The sequence below is a fragment of the Falco cherrug genome, chromosome 10, assembly GCF_023634085.1.
Source record: "Falco cherrug isolate bFalChe1 chromosome 10, bFalChe1.pri, whole genome shotgun sequence".
In the NCBI taxonomy this organism is placed as follows: Eukaryota; Metazoa; Chordata; class Aves; order Falconiformes; family Falconidae; genus Falco; species Falco cherrug.
Genome location: NC_073706.1, coordinates 4565460 through 4586282, shown reverse-complemented (window position 1 = coordinate 4586282; position 20823 = coordinate 4565460). Strand labels below are relative to the sequence as shown.

Sequence of the window (20823 nt, the reverse complement as noted above, 5' to 3'; positions counted from 1 at the left end):
ACTGGGCCATCATCCAACCCTTACAGAACATACCTTACATGAGCAGGTGCTTCATATTGAGCACAGATGCCCAGAAATTCATAAGCCGATACATTTGGGTAAAAAACCTTGCCAACTCAAGAGTCCTCATTACGTTTCAGCTGCATCCTAACTACTGCTACAAAAATGAAGAGAACAGACCTTCTCATAGAGCCTCAGCAGCTCTGTAGCGGACAGAAGTGGTTATGACTGAAATGTACATGAACAAAAAATAAACAAATCCAGTATATTAAAAATAAATGATAGGCAGGTCCTGTTCTCAAACAGAGATCTCCTGGCAACAAATTAGGGATGCCTTCCTAACCGAGAATTCAGTGGCAATCTTACAACAGTAGCGTAGTTTTGACACACGCATGCAATATTAACACATTTGCAAAGTCTGACCATTAGAAATGTGCCCGTGCAAAGAAGGAAACGGATGCATATGTTTATTTGTACCTGCAAGCTGAGCAGCAATCAACTTCAAGTTAGCTGTCTATAGCTTGTGTATGCAAGTGCACATCTTGAGTGCCAAAGATCTGTTAGACAATTCTGGGCAAATACAACTGGAAGCAACACTGAGGCTCATGGATGTATCCACACGGATATGCTGGCATGTTCATTTCTGAGTGAGCCAATACTACATCACCTGTTTTGCAGTACCACCATTTTTTTGGTACTTGCAAAGAAGGCAGTGGTTTGTGCAGTTTCATAATTCCAGGGAACCCGTTCACACACCTTACATGTAATCTCTCCTGCAAGTAATGCTGTAGTACTAGCAGCCCTCAGTGTTGCTGTGGAGTGCAGCAGAAGCAAGAAGACAGACCAGGTGGATTTGTGGATGACTTAGTAACTTCAAAAATAATATTTTTTTTAGAGTTCAAAAAATATCTTTCCACTGGCCCAGCCTCAGCACTGCTGGAATGTCTTATTTACTCACATAAAGAGAGGTGGTTGTGGGAATGTAGTTTCTCTCAGTCACTCTTACTGAATTGGAGTGAAACTGAACCACATTTAATTTAAGTTTGTAGAGGGGCTGTTTGGTTGTTGGTGGGGTTTTTTTCCCTTCCCCCTCACTTTTCCTTCTTTTCTTAATCCAAGATTCAGACAGGAAAGCAGCACTGCTTTCCACTGAAGCCAGGGTGCTTTGGGAAACATCTCAACTGGCTTTTGAAATCTTATTTCCAGGATCTGGGAGAGCTTTCCAAAAAGTGCTGTAGCCCACCCACGTCCAAACAGCATAGGCTCTGGAGGAGTCATCACCAGCCCCAGCCTATTGCAGGACACATGTGGGTGTGGGCCTCTGAGTTTTGGACACTTGCTGGAAAAAATAAAAAAATTAAAAAATATGGAAACGGAACATCAAAGGGAACTAGCTGAAGCACTTCAGAAATTAATCATGCCTGGTGGAAAAGATGATTACTGGCTTCTTGTGCTCTGTTTTTAAAGCTATTGATCTTGGACACAGGAAGGAGCTTTCATATTCTCCACAAGCCACAGATGGTCAAAAGGGTCTTGAGAGGAAGAGACAAAAAGCAACCACAAAGCAACCCCAGAGAGTAACAGGACTCAAGGTGTGTCCCAGGGACCTGATAATACCACTGAAAATGATGCACTGGAAATCAGATACAGCAGCAGCAGTTTTTGCTGGGTTTGCTTTCTCTCAGCTTTCCCAAACCATTGCCTAAGCTTTCTGCCCCTGAAGCAGGTAGGCTCTGTAAGCCATTTTCCAACACACCAAATACACCACACCAGAAACATCAAATAAAATAATTTGCCAAGACTTTGGTGCTGTTTTCAGATCTGCAGACTATAAATACATGACTCACAAGCAATAAGGCTGAGGCAGAAATCATAAGACAAAGACAACAAGGCTTTCAACTCAACCAACTCTCTGATGATTGAAGCAGTGGAATTTCTCTCTCTCTGTCCCATTTTGTGGACTTTCTGAAAATGGAATTTACCACATAACAGACAATTATTTCGAAAAACACAAACTATAATCCCTAAATTGCCTCCAATACAGTCTTGTGCAGAGTCAAGCTTTCTTTTGGGAGACATTGTCCATTTTCATCGTCAAGCAACACAATTAGATGTAGGAAATAACCATCATTTCTCCATAGCTAACATGATACTTATTCCTGCATTTATTATAGCAAAATACACGTATTTTAATGAACTTGCCTAGGAAACTTGAAATTATGTTAGATAATAAAATTACAACAAGGTAAACGGGACAAAATTTCTCACCCAGGAGGTGGCGGTGGTTACTCCTGGTCTCTCTATGCTGAGGTGGGGCTTACTGAGCTTCCCATTTTGGCAGGGGTAGGTGGCATCAGGCTGTTCAGAGGTCCTGCGCTTCACACCATTTGGAAATCCAGGCACTGGCCATTCTTCATCCTGAAATATATTTAAGTTTTTGTTTCAATATCTGTGCATTAGCATACCCATACTAGCAAAAACAAAAATTCAGGCGATTACATTTGTCTGCTTGCCATTTCCCTTGAATTACCTCGCCTTTACGCACCCAGCTCCCTTGTGGCAATGAACAACTGTAATGGCATGAGTACAAGGATGGAGCAGCAGAGAATCAAATAGCAGGTGCATGGTTGAGGAGGGAAAATGGGGCTTGGTTAAGTTGGCAAATATTCCCCCAACTATGTCTTTAGGAAGGAAGGTAGAGACTCCAAAATGCCTTCATGGAAAATAAAGCATATTTAAACTCCAAGCAAGGAACTGTTCCTCTGATCAGAATTCTCTTTCTGAAATCGATTCAAATAGCTGAGGCAGCACGGGAGCTCTTGATGACTATATTAACATTTCGACATTTCTTTGCACAGTCACTGGAACTACATTATTAGCAAGTATCTAACAGCCTTATGCTCCACTGTGGAACAGTGTATCAGGAAAGCAGAAAGAAAAAAAGAAAAAGGAAAGAAAAAAACCAAAACAAAACCCACAGTAAATTTTTTTCCTATCCTTCTGACAATAATCTTCTTCCCACAAGAAATACAAACTAGTGCTTATACTGTCCAATCAGAATATGCCCCGACAGAAGGGAACCATTTGAGAAAAACAAAAATTCAAACAGCTACTGAATATTTTTTTTTTTAAATATAAACTAGCAAATTTAAGAAAGCAACTCGTGTTTCATCCTACTGGTTGTTCCAGAGAATCTTCTTCCTACTTCCAGGGCTAAGGGAGACAGGCAAAAGAAATCAATAGCTGGAACACATTACTTGCAATATTATTTAGTTGTTTGGGAGGACACAGACAGAGAAAAGGGAGAATGGAGAAATGGGAAGGCAAGAGTTCCACTTATTTCACAGCACAGGACAAGTACATTGAAATATAGGGTACCACAGTGCAAGACAACCTGAAGTCCCATCTGGGGAACAGAGCGGGATTTTCCTGCAATGCATCGGCGATGTTCAGAGAAAACTGGGCAGTAGCAAGCATAAAACAAGTCCCTAATCACAACATGCATGATTGAAAAAGCATCAAACATCTAATTCTATTACTAAGCAGAGCTGTGAAAAATACTTCTCATCATAAAGTAAAATGAGTAAGCTTTGGCCACTTTACTGGCTCTGTAAAAATGTGATAGTGCAGGTACGAAAAAAAAAAAAATTGCCAAAGGAATTTTTGATCGCAGAGCTGTGTTGTCTAGAGGTGAGAGCACAGAAGCTGAAAGACTCGTGGTCTTTTCCTGGTGCTGTCATCAGCTCATGGCAGCTCACAGAGCAAGTGCCTGAACATCTCTAAGGCTCGTGTTACTCATCTGTCACACGGGTATTATCATCACAGCCAGCTACAGCACCGGGGTGCTGAACGGCTGACAGCAGTGTGGTTGTGAGACTGTTACATACAAGCGGCACAGAGGCTGTAATAGGTGCTATTTGTATTATTATTCCAGGGCAGACTCTGAATAGACATACAAGTTAAATAGCTCTTCAAGGAGTTTTTGTGTGCTGAAGATTTGCAATCTTTTAGGGTTGAAAATCTATTTATTAAGAAAGTATTACCTCTCCTACCAACATGAAGGTGTCTAAATTATCTTTTAAATGGCAAAGAAAGTACCACTACCACAATGTTTACTAATTTTACACAATACTTGCAATGTTACAGGTTTAATTTAAACCGAGCAATTATTGCAGTATATACCCTTAACATGTGCTAGGGAATCCTTAGGGGTGCGTGTGTGCCCATTTCTCTGCTTCCAAAAACATTTTCTCATCATGGAATCTTTTGGATTTCTATACTTCTATAAAAGATAGCAAAACATCTTACAGGATTTTCAACAAAAAATGCAAATTAGCAATTCAATAAACCAGTTTCCCCTAAGTAGGGAATAAGATGGTAACACCTACCCATCCGATCTGAGATGATGCCAAACCTTTCCGCTGCAGCTGACATTTCCTTTCCTTCCTGTGTGACACTGGACCAATCTGCTTGAACCAATTTTCTGTAACTCCTGTTCAATGCACTTTTTATTCCAGTTTTACTTGGTAGGAAACTACATAAACCGCTGTTATTTACATATTAGTTGCATATTTGACTTCTTTTTCTTTTTTTTCTTTTTTTTCTTTTTTTTTTTTTTTTTTTTTTACATTTAAACACTCCTGTGCTACCTTCTGCATTTATTCTAGTCCAGAGTTAATGAGAGCCCCAATCCTACTACCAGACCTCCTGTGTTAATTTGTTATGTCAGGTCAATGCAGCTTCAAAGGAAGTCAAGAAGGGTGATCCGGTTGCCTGGTTAGGAACAAAGTTCTCATCACGTGCTACTATGAGACCAAACGAGTAACTCTCAGGAGAGAAGCAGCATCAAGTGAGTGCTCCAACTTCTTCATTTTGTTTAATCATACCACATTTGGTAAAGAATCTCTCAGTGAAGGCTTGAGACAATTAATTAGGAAGCACCCTGGAGTGTGAACAACGAAGTATTACTGTCATTTGAAGCTGATCTTTATTAATCCCTCAAATTTTTGTTAGGAAAGGTTACATATACCGTGTTTTATTATATTACACATATTTGCTTTGGGTCTTTTTTCTGCAGGGGAATAAAACTTAAATGCAGAGGGACTCTTGCAATCTTTTTAACTCAACTGTTAAATATCACTTTACTAATAACTTACCCCATTTTGCCATCTCAGAGAGTACATCAAAAGTTTTAGATAGTGAGGAATCAAAGAAGAAATATTGGGTCATTTTCCACAAAATACTAATTTAATTTTGAAGCCTATTAAGCACTACCAACCCAACACCAATAGATGTTATAAAGAGTTTGATGTTTAAAGTGTCTATACTGAACCAGGCAGAAAAAGGAAGAGACCTGTAGTCTGGATGTCTCAGCTTTTCATATGGGTGGCTGACAAGCTGGGCTATAGGGTAAACCATAATGTGCCAAGCACCACGAAGCCTGGAGCCAAGAAAGGGATAATTTCAGGCAAGACCCAGTCTCTAAAGCCAAAACCACTGGCCTGAAAGCTTTTCTCAGAAGGTTTGCTGTTCCCATCACTGCTGGGATGAATTTTAACTCATTATTGATCAAGAGAATTTTAAAATCAATTTTAATTAAATGAAAGATTTCTATCACGGCTTGTTCTGTGTGGAAGTCACACAGATGACATATAAATATATGAAGGGAGATCATGCAGAGTAGATTTGTAGCAGTTCGGCCCTAAACAGGTGAGAAAGAAGCCAAAGTTACACCTGAAAGTAAATTTGTTATAGTAAATTATCTACAATACCTGTCTATCCGCCCTCCCCCCTTTTTGCCTTTACTATTGGAATTTAGTCAAGACCAGCTTTTTTTTTTTATCTTTTACCAAAGCAATTATTTTAATTAAGTTCTCTCTCAGACCCCAGCATGACTGGAAAAGGGATAAGGGAGCCCACCCCATGCCAACTACGGCAAGCCATGGATTGCTCAGCTTGCCACAAACAGCCATATCTTAGTTGGGTGAGAAGGAGGGCCCATCCCTCCGCTGAGGTTCAGTCTCTACAGACAGCACTTCTTTCAGACCTCAAACTACACGTATTTCCAGGACAGGCAGGTAACTAGATCTGCTGAGCAACTCATAGCAGAAAGGATGGAAGTAACAAAATAAACTTTTTAATGAAAAGACTGATCAACAACTTCAGGTAGTCAAGCAAACCCACTTACTCCTTGCTGCCCTGGAGGGAGCCTGGGCAGGCAGGTTACACCTTCCTCCTGTGAGGAGCAAGCCTTTGCTGCCCCACTCACTTAGCTACACCAGGGACTATTCTCAGGACATCAGAGTTTTCTCAGATTGCACCATACAGGAGAACAAACATGTTCTCTCATTTCAGATGCAGCGGGTTGGCTGACCACGCTGCTTGTAGACAGGCTCAGAGGGAGCTCCACAAATATCAACGGGCCTCAGGTACTTAAACCCTTGAGCAAAGCTCAGGCAGAGCCAGTTTGCATCTTTCAACACCTACTTACTTTTAAGACACAAGTTCCTAGTATTCTGCCTCAGGCAGAAGGTCGTCACACTGCTGTGAGACCATGGTCACAAGTTCAATCCCCAAGCTCATGCCTGGGTCCAACTAAGGCTCCAAAGCAAATCAATGGGAGGCGACTCTGTCACACGCAGGCAATGCTGCACAGACTTGTGAGACTCCTGTATCATTTACAACTAACATAAGGTTTTTCCTGTACTACAGGCTTTACAAGCATTAATTCATTAACATTAATTCATTAGTCATCACACCAAGCTGTCTGAGTAGCACAGTCTTATGCCACTTTTTTGTGTAAGAAATCAAAGGGCCAAAGGGTTAAAGTGACTTGCCAAAGGTCAAAGAGAAAAATCAATGGGAAAACTGGAATTAGAACTTAAAAATACCCAATTCCTTGCTTTGTGTTTAATTCACTTTACCTCACCTAATCAAAGGCAACAACAAATAAAATAAGCAAGGCCCCACAAGGCCTCTTATAGCCAGAAGAGCTTTTTTCAGCTGCAAGGTCTCTACCAAGCCCGGTTAGAATCTACAAGGCTTCATTGTGTTTTCAAATACAATGCACACTGCAGTAAATAGGTTATTTTACAACCCTGGCCCAGTTTTCAAAGTGCCCTCAATCAGTGTTGTGCAAAACATTCATGTCCAACCACAAAATTACAATCAGTCTTTGTTTGAATTCAGCCTGTGTCCCTGGCCAGCAGTGGTTAGTCCGAACTCTCAGGGTCTGTGAACTGTTAGTCAAAGGTTTTTGCAACGTTTTTACCCTGCCTGGATTTCTCTGAATATTTATAGGCTGCTGTTCTCCAGTGACTTTCATGTTCAAACTGTGTTGTCTGGCGGGGGTGGAAAGGGGATGTAAATAACGGGTAGAGTCACATGTTTTCCACTAGACCCACTTGTTTTGCTTCCAGTAAGAGGCACGTGTTGCAAGAAAACAACTGCAAGGCTTGACTGTGGGACATTTAAATTAGTGTAACAGTATTTCTACACACTTGAATGTTTTCAAACATCCAGCTATTGTGAAATAAGAGTCAACTGTTTGGATATTCAAGCAGACCTGTGGAATTCAGATTTGTAGCATTGCTCAATGTTTTAGGAGCAGGGATGAGAAAGAACCCTTCAAAAACTCTTGATGAGGACTGTGAAGTACCAGCAGAAGGAATTGGCCTGAAAAATCTGTACCATAATTTACTCTGCAATCAATGCATCCTAAAGCAGGATCCACAAAGTTTAGTCACACCGTGTAGAAACACACGCAGCGTTGATGTGATCGATGGAGGAGGCTGAGCACACGGTGGTTACTGTCACTGGCAGTTACGTAATACCAAACACTATAAAGAAATCAGAAAATCACACAGATTTCCAAATAACTTTGTCTGCTGGGTGTAAAGTGTAAACAAGCCCTTACATCATACGTATCTCCTGCTTCACTGATCCTTTTAAATGCAGTATAGCTTGTGCCTAATGGGAGGGTTTACACTTCTTACTGGGTTACTGTAGTTCTGAGGTGCAATGTGGAGGTATCTCAATTCTGATGAGCCCCAGGTCTAGGCAGATGTAGATTTGCCATCCTGTGTAAACAGGTCCGCACATAATCGACTGTGCACGCAACCTGAGCTGTTAGATGGCTTGCTACTTAAAACACAAACCCCATTTTTACAGGAGGGAAATAAGCTGATGGCACAATCTAGAGCTGTTTTTGGAAATCAGGCCCTTGTGGGCTGCATCTGTTCAAAACATTCCCAGGAAGGGCTAAACAAAGGAAATATCATTCTTTCTTGTGCTGATGGCAAAATGTTCTTTATTCCAAAAATCTGATGAAACAGAAGTCTGTCCGTATGGATGACAATTCATCTTAACTGGGGATGTCTGCAAACCTCAAGTGGAAACTGCTGAAACCATAAAAGTTAACTGTTGAAAAGACACAGCTAAGAAGCAAAACAGAAGAGCAAAAGACAGCCTATGGATATCCAATGGAAACCACCTAGCATGTCAATGCACGAGCTGATCCACACCAGTAACGTAGAAGTTTTATGTTGAGCCTAGCCCTTTATAAAATTCTCAAATCTCTGGGGACTGCCTGGACAGTTACTTCCTCTGAGTACCAGTTTTTTTCCAAGAGATTTCCAGTAATTCCTCTCACCCACCAGGACAAAAATACTAGGGGAATTGCCTGGTTTATGGTCTTTTTGTATTTTTATAAAAATCTGTTCCAAAATCTAAAAGCGTACAGGGTCATAAGAAGGCAAAATATAAGGAAAGAGTATGAAACAGGCAGCAGAGTTGATTTCATTTTGCTGCTTTTCTTTTCTTTCCCAAAAGTTTTGTTACTTTTGGTGTAACTGTTTGGAGAAAAGGAGATGGATTTCCAAAACTGGATGCTGAATACTCTTTGCCTGCTGCTCATAAAACTAGCTGGAGAATTGCATTAGAGGTTCACAGAAATGTTCTATTAATGCAGACTATATTTTTTTTTCCCCTGGCAATTTTGAATAGACTGTTTGTCCCTACAGCTTTTCAGTTTTGACTGAAAAGAGAAATCTTTTTGCTTTGCAGCTATGATGAAAAGACAACATTTTCTATGGAAACTACTTCTTTTTTTCTTTTCATAAGATCATTGTTTTAGTGAAAAATTAAATTTCCCATGAAAAACTCACAGTAGATAAAGAGGTTTTCTATCTCTTTGCTAATTCACTTTTAAGTATACGAGAGAGGGAAGGATCTTTCCAGTTTTTGTTGTCTTGTTCTGTCCATCCTTCCTGTATTTGAACATAAGAGAATTTCAGAGTTCATTAAAACTGCAACACAGACTGGCTGAAACATGAGCAGTGCAGCATATAGAGTAAAACGCAGCTATATTACAATGACCTTTCATGATTATCTTGTACTCTGTCACACGTTAAATGAGGTCATTACTGATGTTACTTGCATTCCTCTTCCTTGGCCCGTGACTTCAAAGACTAATGGGCCCCTTTTGTCACTGAATTCTTGTCAAAATGTTCAGTCCAATCAGGCCCCTAATAACGGCGTGCAGGGTAACGTTCACAGATGAAAAGAACATGCAGGCACATGCCTTATACATAATTAATCCTTTCAATGAACTTCATGAATTTCAAAATTACACAAAATGGAACAAATCCAACAGATAGTCTCCTGTGGGCATATGAGGTCACGTATCCTGCTAGGAGGGTGAGAAAGCGTTACTCTAACATGGATACCCAGCAATGACTCACACAATTTCATTAATGGATTTATTTTCTCTTCCTGCTGTCATCTCTACAGCTAACCTGAGGTCTGATGATGTTAATCAAGACACCAAGACACCTCTCTGTGATCCCAGAAAACAAGCATGCAAAACTATCACTAGTCAAAAGAACTCCTAGCCTTGCTATCAGCACTGCTGTCATCAAGGTGGCAAATCCTGTATCTGGCCAGTTCCAGTTATTCACACAATCAAGAAATTAGCGTACTTATCCAGAAAGCTTCCCTCCCCACAAATAACTGTACTGGGAGTGGGGGTGGGGTAGAGGGAAGGATTTGTTCTTGGAAGCATGTAAAAGTAGTGGTTGACAATTTTCTTTCTAATGAAATGTTTGTCTAATTCAGCTCTGGCAAGGCCGTGCACATGTGGCAGCCACATCAAAAGCATGGGCACTGGCACGAAGAGCAACACGGCCTGAAGTGGTTTTCTGTACTGCTAGATGCCAGCTGCGTGCTCAAACCCCAACTCTCACACTTAGGTCTGTCGTCCAAGCACTTACTAGTACTGCGTTAATGAGCAGTTTTGTTGTATTTGTTCAGAATCAATGACATGAACCTAGTCTTCTAAAAACAACATTAGTATTTTCTTCCTCCCTCTTCATTCCACATCTCTCTCTCCATGTGTTATTACTGATATGCATCAAAGCATGCCAAACATATAAAAATTAATATTTTACACTGACCTTTCCCAAATTTTATGGAGCTTGTTTGAAAAAATTAGTTTTCTTTCTTCATAAGTAGATGAAAATGTTCTAGAAATCTCAATATTTTCAATATAGGAAAACATCATTCTCCATCCAGCTCTGTGCATGTCTTAAAGCCAACAAACATCCACAAGTGTGAGGCAAAATCAAACAAAACATATAAGAGGAAAAAACAAAGTGGAAAACAGTCACAAAACCAGCTTTACACACATGAAAATTTTAGAAGCTGTATTTCTTGTAGGCAAAATAGCAGGAATTGATTTTTGAGACAGATTATCATAGAAAAGGAAGACTCAAAAGGTCAGCAAGTTCTTCCCCTTGCACAACAGTTGGATAAGTATTTCAAGACCACTCCTGATTGATTTCAATCTAATTTGTTGCTAAAAATGTACAGTAAAGGAAATTCTAAGCCTCCTTGGATACATCTTTCAGTGCTTCAAAACTTTCATCATTGCAACTTTGCAGTAATTTATTCCAATTACTTTTTTACTTATTCTATCTGATACAGAGAAAAATGCCTGCGTTTTCTTTATAAAAACTTCTTACATACAGCAAAAGTAACCACCACCTAAGCTATGGTAGTCTCACAAATACGTACCAGAATAAGATGTCTTTTTTGCAATCACACACCATACTTGACTCATTTTTAGTCTGTAAACTTACACATTCCACATCCTTTTCTGCACTTCCATTGACTTGCCAGGTAATCCTGCATTTCTCTTCTCTCAGCATGACACTTTGCATTTGGCTTTACTGATTTTTAGTGTCTTATTCTCAAATATTTATTCTATTTATCAGAAATATTTGAATGCCAGCATCACGCTAAAGGACATCTGCAGCCCTTCCCAGCTCACTCTTCTTTGTAAATCTCATACTTCCAACTTTTAAATACATAATCCAAGATACCAATAACAATGTTGACCATATGTGAGCCAAGCACAATCAGCTACAAAACTACTTCTTTGATATGCCCTCGAAGTCTGACATCACACCTTTTTTAATCATTAATTTAATATCCCCCCCAGTCCCACTGCCACCAACCACGTACCTATTTTATGGTCACTTAATCTTAACCACATTTCTCTCCTTCACCTACAAGATACACTGTCAAAAGCCTCGCTAAAACTGGGATATATCACATCTGTTTTTTCTCCTAACCTTCGGAACTGGTTTATCCAAGGAAGAATGAAAGATTGGAGAGTCATGAATTTCACTTGCAGTACAATTTAGGCATTTAGCTGAAAGAGCAATCCATACAAATTACATCTATGCACTTATAGTTTGCAGCTTACTACTCTTACCCGGGTAGTTCAGGACCAGCTAATAGGTACCTCTGTCCCACCAGAAGCCCAACACAGTAATTGCTCCCTGAGCATCCTTAAATAGGTCCCAATGGCACTGTGCTTAGCATAACGCAACAACTACAGCTCTCTTCAATGAAAAACATGGCGAGTGCACGTTAGTAACAGCATTAGCATATTTTTGTGTAACACTCTAGAGGCAGAAGCACTTGCCCATGAGTTAGGAGACATGGGCCGAAGACCTTTTTCACTCACAAAAAAATTCAAGTCTATGCCAAATGATTATAAACTCAAAGGCCGAGGGTGAGCCATTTAAAATAATCACCTGCCATTGGAAAACAGTGGAATGCGCAGATCAGCTGTCAAAGCAAATGAAGGAAGTTGCATTTTGGATGGAAGTTGCATTTCAGAGCTCAGAGGGCTCAGAAGGCCAGTCTAAAAAAAGAAAAGAAAAAAAAAACAAAAAAAGGAAGAAAGAAAGAAACCGTGTTATAGTGAGATGCTATTCTGTGTCTCATTTCAGTACCAGAATGTCTAAGAGGCTGTAATAAAATTTAAGGATCATTTTTGAACGAGACATGCTAGTTCAGCATGAGGCTGAGGTAAAAGCATTCTGTTGGAAAGATTATTTTGCAGAGAGAAAGCAATGGCAGATAACTTCCTTCAAAAAAGAATATAGCATCCACTCCTAATAGAAATCCTAGGAATTGGGTTTGGTATGCACAAACCAGTTAAAACTATATATTTTGCCCTCAACAGTTAGAAGGACAGAACTATAATCTGGAGTAACCACACATACATTTGCCCTGCAGCAATGGTATGTCAGTACAAGAGCCTGAAAAACAGTAGTTTATAGTAGTCTGCACTTAAACTTGAGGTTTCAGTTTCTCAGTGGTTAGGTCAGATTCAGACAACAAACAGCAAAATATACAAAATTGCAGCTGCAGAGAGGTTAACACACTCCGTAGTTATTGGATTTGTCACCATTATAAGTAAAACACAAAAGTCTGCTGGTACTATGTTTTGAGAATTAAGATTTATAAAATTGACTCCAACTGTCTATGACACTTCTCTCAAAAAGGATGTTTTCAAACCAAAATCCACCCTCCGTGGAAAGGAGATAGAAGGTCATCATCCTCCCAGAGGAGTCATAAACAACCCAAGATAAGGGCAGGGAATCCGCTGAAAGCGTGCTCTGGTGCTCAGCCTGACAGACTGCTCTACTTGTCCTCTCCTGCAGATGTAACCTTGAAGGACACAGTCATGTGCCGCTGACTCATGGCAATGCTTATGAAAAAGAAGCAGAGGGTGGTTTTTTTCCTCTACATATTGCACTTTATCAATCATCTGCTTTAATTCATACAGAAACTCTCGATCAGTTGCTGGAGGCGTACAAGGCCAAGTCCGGGCTCCCTCTGTGTATACAGTGGATGCCTGACCCTCATGTCTCAAAGCGTTTCCTGAATTTATGGGGAGATACTTGCACGCTCTGGCATGAGATTAGCACTGTCCATGGCACCTTACAAAGTATCTCAACCAAAACCCTCCTCTTGGTGGTACATATAAACTCTACTCTAGACATAGATCTGACATTTTAAAATGGGCAACCTGTCATCATGAGGTTGGGGTAGCACAAGAGAGGAACAAATCACTGCAAATCAAAATTCTGGAGTGAATAAAACCAGACCACATGACAACCATTAGATAATCCGGCAACCCCAAAATCACTGTCCTCAGCCAAAGTACCACCTTGTATTTTTGATGCCTAGGAGCCCTCGACAGCTACTAATAGGTTTTAGAGGAAAACTGCTTCCACACCATTCAGTATCCTGATGAAGCATTTCAGTCTTTAAAAAACAAAGTGCCGGTCTCTCCACAGAAAAATTTGTTACTGGGATTCTATTAGCAAACTTTATTTTGCTCCATCTCAGTATCTTCTGTCAAGGAATATTACCCTCCGATCTGGAAGGTCAGGTCTAATAATAAGGTAACATTTTATAGCTATGCTGAGATGACCTAGAAAAAAAAGCATCTCTTAACAGTTTGAACATGGAAACCTTGACTTCAGTAGTTGTCATTTTTAAGGCAAAAATGATACACTTCTTAAAAAATGTACTTTTCAGAGATTTAAAATGCTGAAGCTAGGCCAAGATGAATGACTAAATATTTAAGTTCTATTTTAAAAGCAGATTTTGAACACCAATAACAGCAGAACATTTTTCTGAGGAGTTCCATATAGACCTTAGATCATATTATTTCCAGAGACAAATTTTCCCTTCTTCTGTCCCTCGTTCCTTAATCTTTAAGGTTAAGCAAAGAAGATTAGCCCCTAGGTTTCCTGAGAGACCCTTACAAACCGCATACCAGGGGACCTCAGGAGACTTGTATGTAAAGAGAATGCCAAGATTCAACTCAGAAGTATAATAGTTTCAAAAGATTTTTAATGGGGTCATAAACAAAGCACACCACTATACACAGAGACTTACCAGCGCTAATCCCGTGCCTGTTTTCCACCCACAGATTCACATGAAAATCTCAGGAGTCTGTATAGGAGACAGTGGCTATTAAGCAACTATTTAGCTTTTTGTACTATGTTATTTTGGGAGGGAAAGGTCATGTCCTATAAGCAGTGACAAAATTACAATCTGGAAGTTTTGTCAGTACAACTGCTCTTACACTAGTGACTCTTGTTGGAAGAGCTAACTTGGCCAAAAATCACAAACCAGCCCATCTCTGCCCATCATGCCTCCGTTAGCAGATGTTGGTACTGTCACACGGGCTGTTTGCAGAGCTATAAGCATAGGTTTTCTGTTACAGAACACAGCCCTGAAGCAAACCTCCAATCAACTCAAAAGTCAGAAGCTAAAGGATAAAAAAAGTGAAAACAAAACCCAAAGTGACTAGCTCTCTGTTTCTTCTAATTTCCCTAATGGTATGAGATTAACTTTGGAAGTAGCCGCATGGAAAAAAGGTAGAGAATGAAAGCCTCCCAGTTTAAATTGTCAACATCTTGATACCTCTGGCAGGGATATAACATTTGCAGAGCCCAAGGATTGGAGGCCATTCAGTTGGAAACTTTTGCTTGTGGGACTAAATTCCTGCCCACTTGTATTTGAGAAAAACCTATGTGACTATTTATTTATTTAAGAGATGAACTTAGTTTTATCTGCCAGGCCAAGTGCCAGTGCTCCTCATTAAGTTCTGCCTCTCCGAGTTCTTCCTGCAATTACAGTTAAATCTAACCCTGTTCCCTCCCTGTCCTTAGTTGGAAGCAATGCTCAGTTAAACTGCTTCAGGGCTCCACTCCGGGGCTCCTTCTGCAACGCAGGGAAAGAATGCAGTATCTATCTGTGAATAAAGAATTCAGCTATTAAGATTTTCTCAGTTTTCCATAAAGTTTGAGCCTGGGCACAGTGGGGACAAAAAGAACAAAGAGACTTGCTGGAATGCAGATAAGCAGTTTGAAACATTTACTAACAGAGAGAGGAGGGTGAGACGCCTATCGCTTGTGCGGATTCATGGAACAGAGACATGTTTTAATTTAGCATAATGCTCTATAAACAAGGTTATGAAGTAGCACAGCTGGATTTATTAGCTTTTATACCTCATTCACTGTTTGAAGACTGAAGTGACTCCTGTGCACTGGATTAAAGGAAAAAGTCATAAACATTACAATACTAAGCGTACACAGTATTCCTTGTAAGTGTTTTAGAAAGTCTTTCTTCCTAGGAAATAGAATAGGCTTTCTAAGTCTATTTTTTCTAAAGCAAAAAGGGGCTCTCAAACACAAGCAACTCCTCTGTGCTGCAGTTTCCTTTTACAGCCTTCATCTTTCTGAATTTCTGCAGAGCTCAGAAAGAAAAAGGCCAATTTATTTATTTGGCAATTCAGCTCTCTAGACCTTTTCCCGGAAGAGGACGGCACTAAAAAGCTACGGAAGAGGAAACACTAGGAGCTTCACCTCAAGTGCTTCCCTATATAAAAAGTCATTTGATGAAGGCTACATACTGGTCTTGCTACACCTCTCTGTGTGCTTTAGTCCCAGGCTGTAAGAGAATCCTAGCCATTAGAAAACATTAGATTCAGGGTAGAATTTAGGTCAGCTCAGCATGGCCCCAGGACACTCTATGGAGACTTTCAGATGCTCTCATAAGACAGAGGAAGGCAGGGAGTCATAAGCAAAAACCCCTCTTTCCAAGCGAGAAAAGGTGAGTTTCCCAGTTCACTGCTAAGCAGCAACAGGGCAATCCAGTAATCTCATTTACAGTGATAAAACATTTGCAATCAATATATTTATCCCAAACTGACATCAGCATAACTTAAAACAAAGCCGACATGGTCTGTTTAAGATAACAGTGATGAAAATTCATTATGTCAAATACCACCAGAATGAAGGACTGTCAGTAGAGAGCTCTCAGGGAAAACTGGGATCTGAAAAGCCTTCTGATGGTGGCTTTTTGCCTTCAGTGACTGCAGAAGGATAAGGACAAGGATAATTAGCCTTCGAATTCAGGTGAATTATGTAGTGCCTAAAGGTGTGGTTCTGCAAAAGCTAAAACTCTTCACTCCCTGCCTCTCTGCCCCTGCTGTGTTTATGACCCTTCCCTTCTGCTTGTCTGAATTTGCAGTGAACCAGTTCAGGGAACCAAGCCAAAAGAAAATTAATCAGACAAAAAAAAGCCAATAGTTTGCTGCTAGCTTAGCTCCCTGAAGCAACTCACCAAGCACTTGACCTGATGTGAGGGAGGAGGATGCCCAGGGCTGCATACACGGGTGTAAACAAACCAGTGTGTGTTTACACGCGTGTGTAAGGAATGGGAAACAAGACAACAGCGGCACAAACCGAGACTGGTTTAAATTGCTGTGGAACCAGAGCTCAAATCAAGTGGGATGAATCCAGGCCACGCCACGTGTTTCTTCCAGAGATTATCTTAACATCAGACTGACCTGACAAGGTAAACTGGCCGGTTTACGGATACATATATACATATAAACTCTCACGCAATTTTGACCGCATTTGGTACGTACGGCTTTACACTTTCATCTGTGTACCACAACATGCATGCAAATCACTAGTTATGTATACAATGTAAACTTTATTTGCCAAAGAGTTTTTGGATTGCCTAAAGACTTTAGGTCAAATACATTCCACACTTTAGGTTTTATTATAAGCAAAACAAATGTTTGGTTTTTTGAAAGGAGATGTCTTTTGTAAAGGCTATAGCCAAAAGAAACGTGTTCCTATTTTCTTAACAACATTGTGGTGTAAACAGCATTTCTTTTAAAATATTCTTTTCTGGACTTTGCAAACACAAATTCTGGATCACTAGATCCAGATAGGTTACATAGGACTGAAAGCTTATGGGAAATTGGCTAATAAAAATGAAACTGAACTTTCACTGCCAAAAAAAAATTTAGAAGTAATTAGAAGGAGATATTAAACGACAGAAAGCAGCTGTGAGAGAAGTAATATTGAAAACACAAAAGGGTTAAACAAGTATAGGATCACTTCAATCACTTGATACAGGAACAAATAGGCATAACCTAAACAAGAACATTTCAAAGATGAACCAGATAAAGAAAGCAAGCCATCAGAAACCACAAAATAAAATTAAACCAGTGGAAACCAATGAAATGTTACAGGGAGTAGTTCCGATTATCTACAAATAGAACCATCCTGTAAAGTTCACCTGTCCCTCGTAATGGCACGGAGTGAACAGATCCCTGTGTGCTTAAAAAAAGATCAGGTTTAAGTCTTTGGTTAAGCATTCAAATGCAAGCTGTAATTATTATTTCTGTAAAGTTTCTATAAAACATTCTTATTCTGAGCTCAGTTTATGACGCCTGTACCTTTGACATAAATACCTTCTGTACAATTTATTCCAGTACATCAAAACCAAACCTCCAACCCACTGCAAGAAGCAACCTGAAAACCAAAGACGTTAAGCAGCAGCAGAGATGCCATTTGCAGGGGCAAGCCAGGAATAGCTGCCAGTCCAAAATGTTTCAGTTAGGGCCTCTACTGAGTAAGCAGGCATGGGCAGAAGTTGCTGAATTCAAATACAGTCAACTTTAGCTTTTGAACGCTTGCTTAGATCCTGTATATCTGATGGATGATATCCGATAGCGCCATTTCTGAAGTGCTCTCAGATGTGGAGCATCCTTACTCCAGCAGCCCTAACAGGAAGATGTTTAGTATCTTTTCTCAACTCCCATTCATCTGGGGTTTTAATATACACAAGCCCAGTCCGGTTGCCAGGAAGGCAAAGAAAAGGTCAACAAACTCCTTTGCTGCAAGTTAGTTTGTCAAACTCCATTCTCGGCAGCATGACTTTACATGTTAATGTGAGTGTTTGCCTCCATGTCAATAGCCCCTATTGTGTGCATTTGTAACATAAGATTTATGGTAACGCTTGCAACATTTTTCAGGCATAATAAGCGTTTATTCACCATCCCAGGTCTATAAGCAGAGGCCTGACAAGTAATTATTGACACATTGTGCAGAAATAAAAGCAGTGGGCGAGCTGCTGTTGCGAATGGCAGCGTGGGTAGGGGGAAGGAGGGGCTGTGTCAAAGGAGTGACAGCCTTGGTGCCCAACATTGTCAAAGCCGACATTGACTTGCAGTGTTCTCTGTGCCTGACTGTATTTGTGCTCCCTGTCACTTGGGTGTGACATGCCAAAACATGAGGAGTGCTTCTTTTCTCATGCTAATGCTTTGTAATGACAGCTTTGTGATCCCCCGGGCTGTGTTAGTGCTCAACAAGTCAAGGTGTGACAGGCAGTAGACCCCTTTGTCAGCGAGTGCTGTACTGCCCTCATCAAATACCATACTTCTCCTGGACGAAAATGGACCTAGAGCCTGAGAGAATACTGGCACCCGACTGGCATCGCTGGGCAGACATCTGGGGACAGCAACTGCACATGTACCTGTACGCACAGCCGTTTTCCCTGGTTGCCTGCCACGCTAATTTACCTTACCGTGCTTATCACACAGCCTTGTGCCACCACTGGATGAGAAGGGAATGAATCTGAAAATCTATTCCCAAGTCATTTTTCATGAGCTGCTTCCCTCTTTGAGGTTCAAAGCTGGTTTTCTCTGTTGCATGGGGAACCACTCGTTACCTTCAAGCTAAGCCTAGGAAAAGTGATTTTAATGGTGTTTTAGCGTAACTGGTAAACTCGGTTCAGATAAATTCAACCTCTGAACAGCACAAGGTATCACCAGACAGGATTAGGATGTATAAGCAAAGCTGGAAGGTTGCACGACGCCTACTTATGTTATACTTGGCTGTAAAGCTGAAAGTCACATTAGCACCAAGTTCATCCAACAAACCAGAGCAGCCCTAAAACTGTGCTTTATATGTGAAGGAAAGCTGGGCAGGAAAGGGCAGAGTTCAGGCTGCCTAGACTAAGCAATGAGTTGGATTCACAGGACTGGAGCTTGCAAACGGCTTGGAGAAGCGCATGAGCTTGGCTACTTACATGAAGTTTATTCAAATGATCCAAAACTCAATGATCAGCAAAGCTGGTCTAGGAAACCTGCCAGAACAGGCTTTTTCACAAGATTTATGGTGCTTCCTGCCTCTTGTTCCCAGGCATAACGAGGAAGTGAGCTGAGTAAAAATGGAAAATATTTTTTAGAAAAGTTATGAATCTCTTTTTCAAAGGTCGAAGAAGTTCACGGCAAAAAAATTGTGTGAACTTTCAGTACTTTTTTCTTTCTTATCCAAGTTTTACCCAGCAGATGAGCGATAGATTATTAATCTGAAACGTTAACCGTATTGATGAGAAAGACAAAGAACAAGTTAACTGCAATCTGAAATCAAAGCCATCATATTAGAAAGTGCAGGTTACTTAATTTAATTATTTCTTATCCCCAGCAACACCACTGGGAACTAAGAATCCCATTACATTAGGCATCCCAAACACAAACCTACAATCTGCTCTGTACAGCTTGGTCCAAGATTTCAGCACAATAACTACAACAGGGTTAAGGGGGAGAGGTGGGGGGTGGAGAGAGGGACTTGAATGAAAATCATTTTATGATCTGAATTCTAGCATCACAGAGGTTGAGATTTTCAAAGCTGTCTATGACATCTGGAGACCATCGCTCCCCACAGAGGTACCACCATCTCATGTATTCACAGAGCTGCGTTATAATCTTTTTCCTGCTCTATCACCCCACATGTCAGATGCATGTGAACCATGATCTGCTGAGCAGCTGAGTCAGGGGGGGAAATGCAACAGTCCTGCACAGCAGGAGCGATGATGCTCAAAGGACACTACTTGAAGGTACTTGCCCAGCTGCAATGCAGAGTTGAAGTCCAAACCTACCACAAAGCTCAGCAAACCAGATAGCCATTCCTGCCTTGTGATTTAACCTAGCACACAGTCTTGCATGAGTCAGCTTACAGAAAGCTCAGGTGCCTACACTCTCATCAACCCTGAAAAGCAGCCTTAAGAGCTTGAAAAATATGCCTCAAGTTTTTTGTACAACTTCTTTGGTTGCATTCTAGCACCATGTGACATATCTAGTCTCCTTGAGATGGGCAGGGTATTTGTTTTTCAAAGTGGGTTTAGGTGCTGAACTAAGTGTTGATAACATCTGAAACCTTGTTTATTTTCCTATTTTGTATCAGATGATTCATTAGCTCCTGGAGGATTAAAATGCCTGTAAGAACTTCAGTTTAGTCTGAGGCTGGATTCAACTGGTTTGCACAAAAGCAACTTTATAAACCTTCAGCCAGATCCACAGTCTGAACAGTTCCAACAAAGAAGCGAACTTCTGAGATCAATGTAGGCTAGAAACAGGCAATCCATCCACTGGGGAGACCAAGTCTCTGTATCTGATAGCTGACCTGCATTTTCTTCTGCTTTTTCAGTCCTCACTCTACTAGAATTAGCCCAAGTCCAATAGCCTTTCCCTGCTTTCACTGCAGATCCTATTACTCTTCTGATTTCTGAAATCCTCTTTTCCAACAATATGCTCTGAAATTTGCAAATAATAGCTTGCAGTGAACTATTAGCTGTGCCTGGTGTTTCCACTCC

At 40.6% G+C, this 20823-nt stretch overlaps 1 long non-coding RNA gene across 1 annotated transcript in view; it reads right to left on the bottom strand.

The window, feature by feature from the left end:
- The window catches only part of LOC129737009 (uncharacterized), a 208567-nt gene that overhangs the window by 11585 nt on the left and 176159 nt on the right, over window positions 1–20823 (bottom strand). Inside the window, exon 6 of the long non-coding RNA XR_008734310.1 lies at window positions 2269–2418. This is a non-coding gene — a long non-coding RNA (uncharacterized LOC129737009). The remainder of the gene's footprint in view (window positions 1–2268; window positions 2419–20823) is intronic.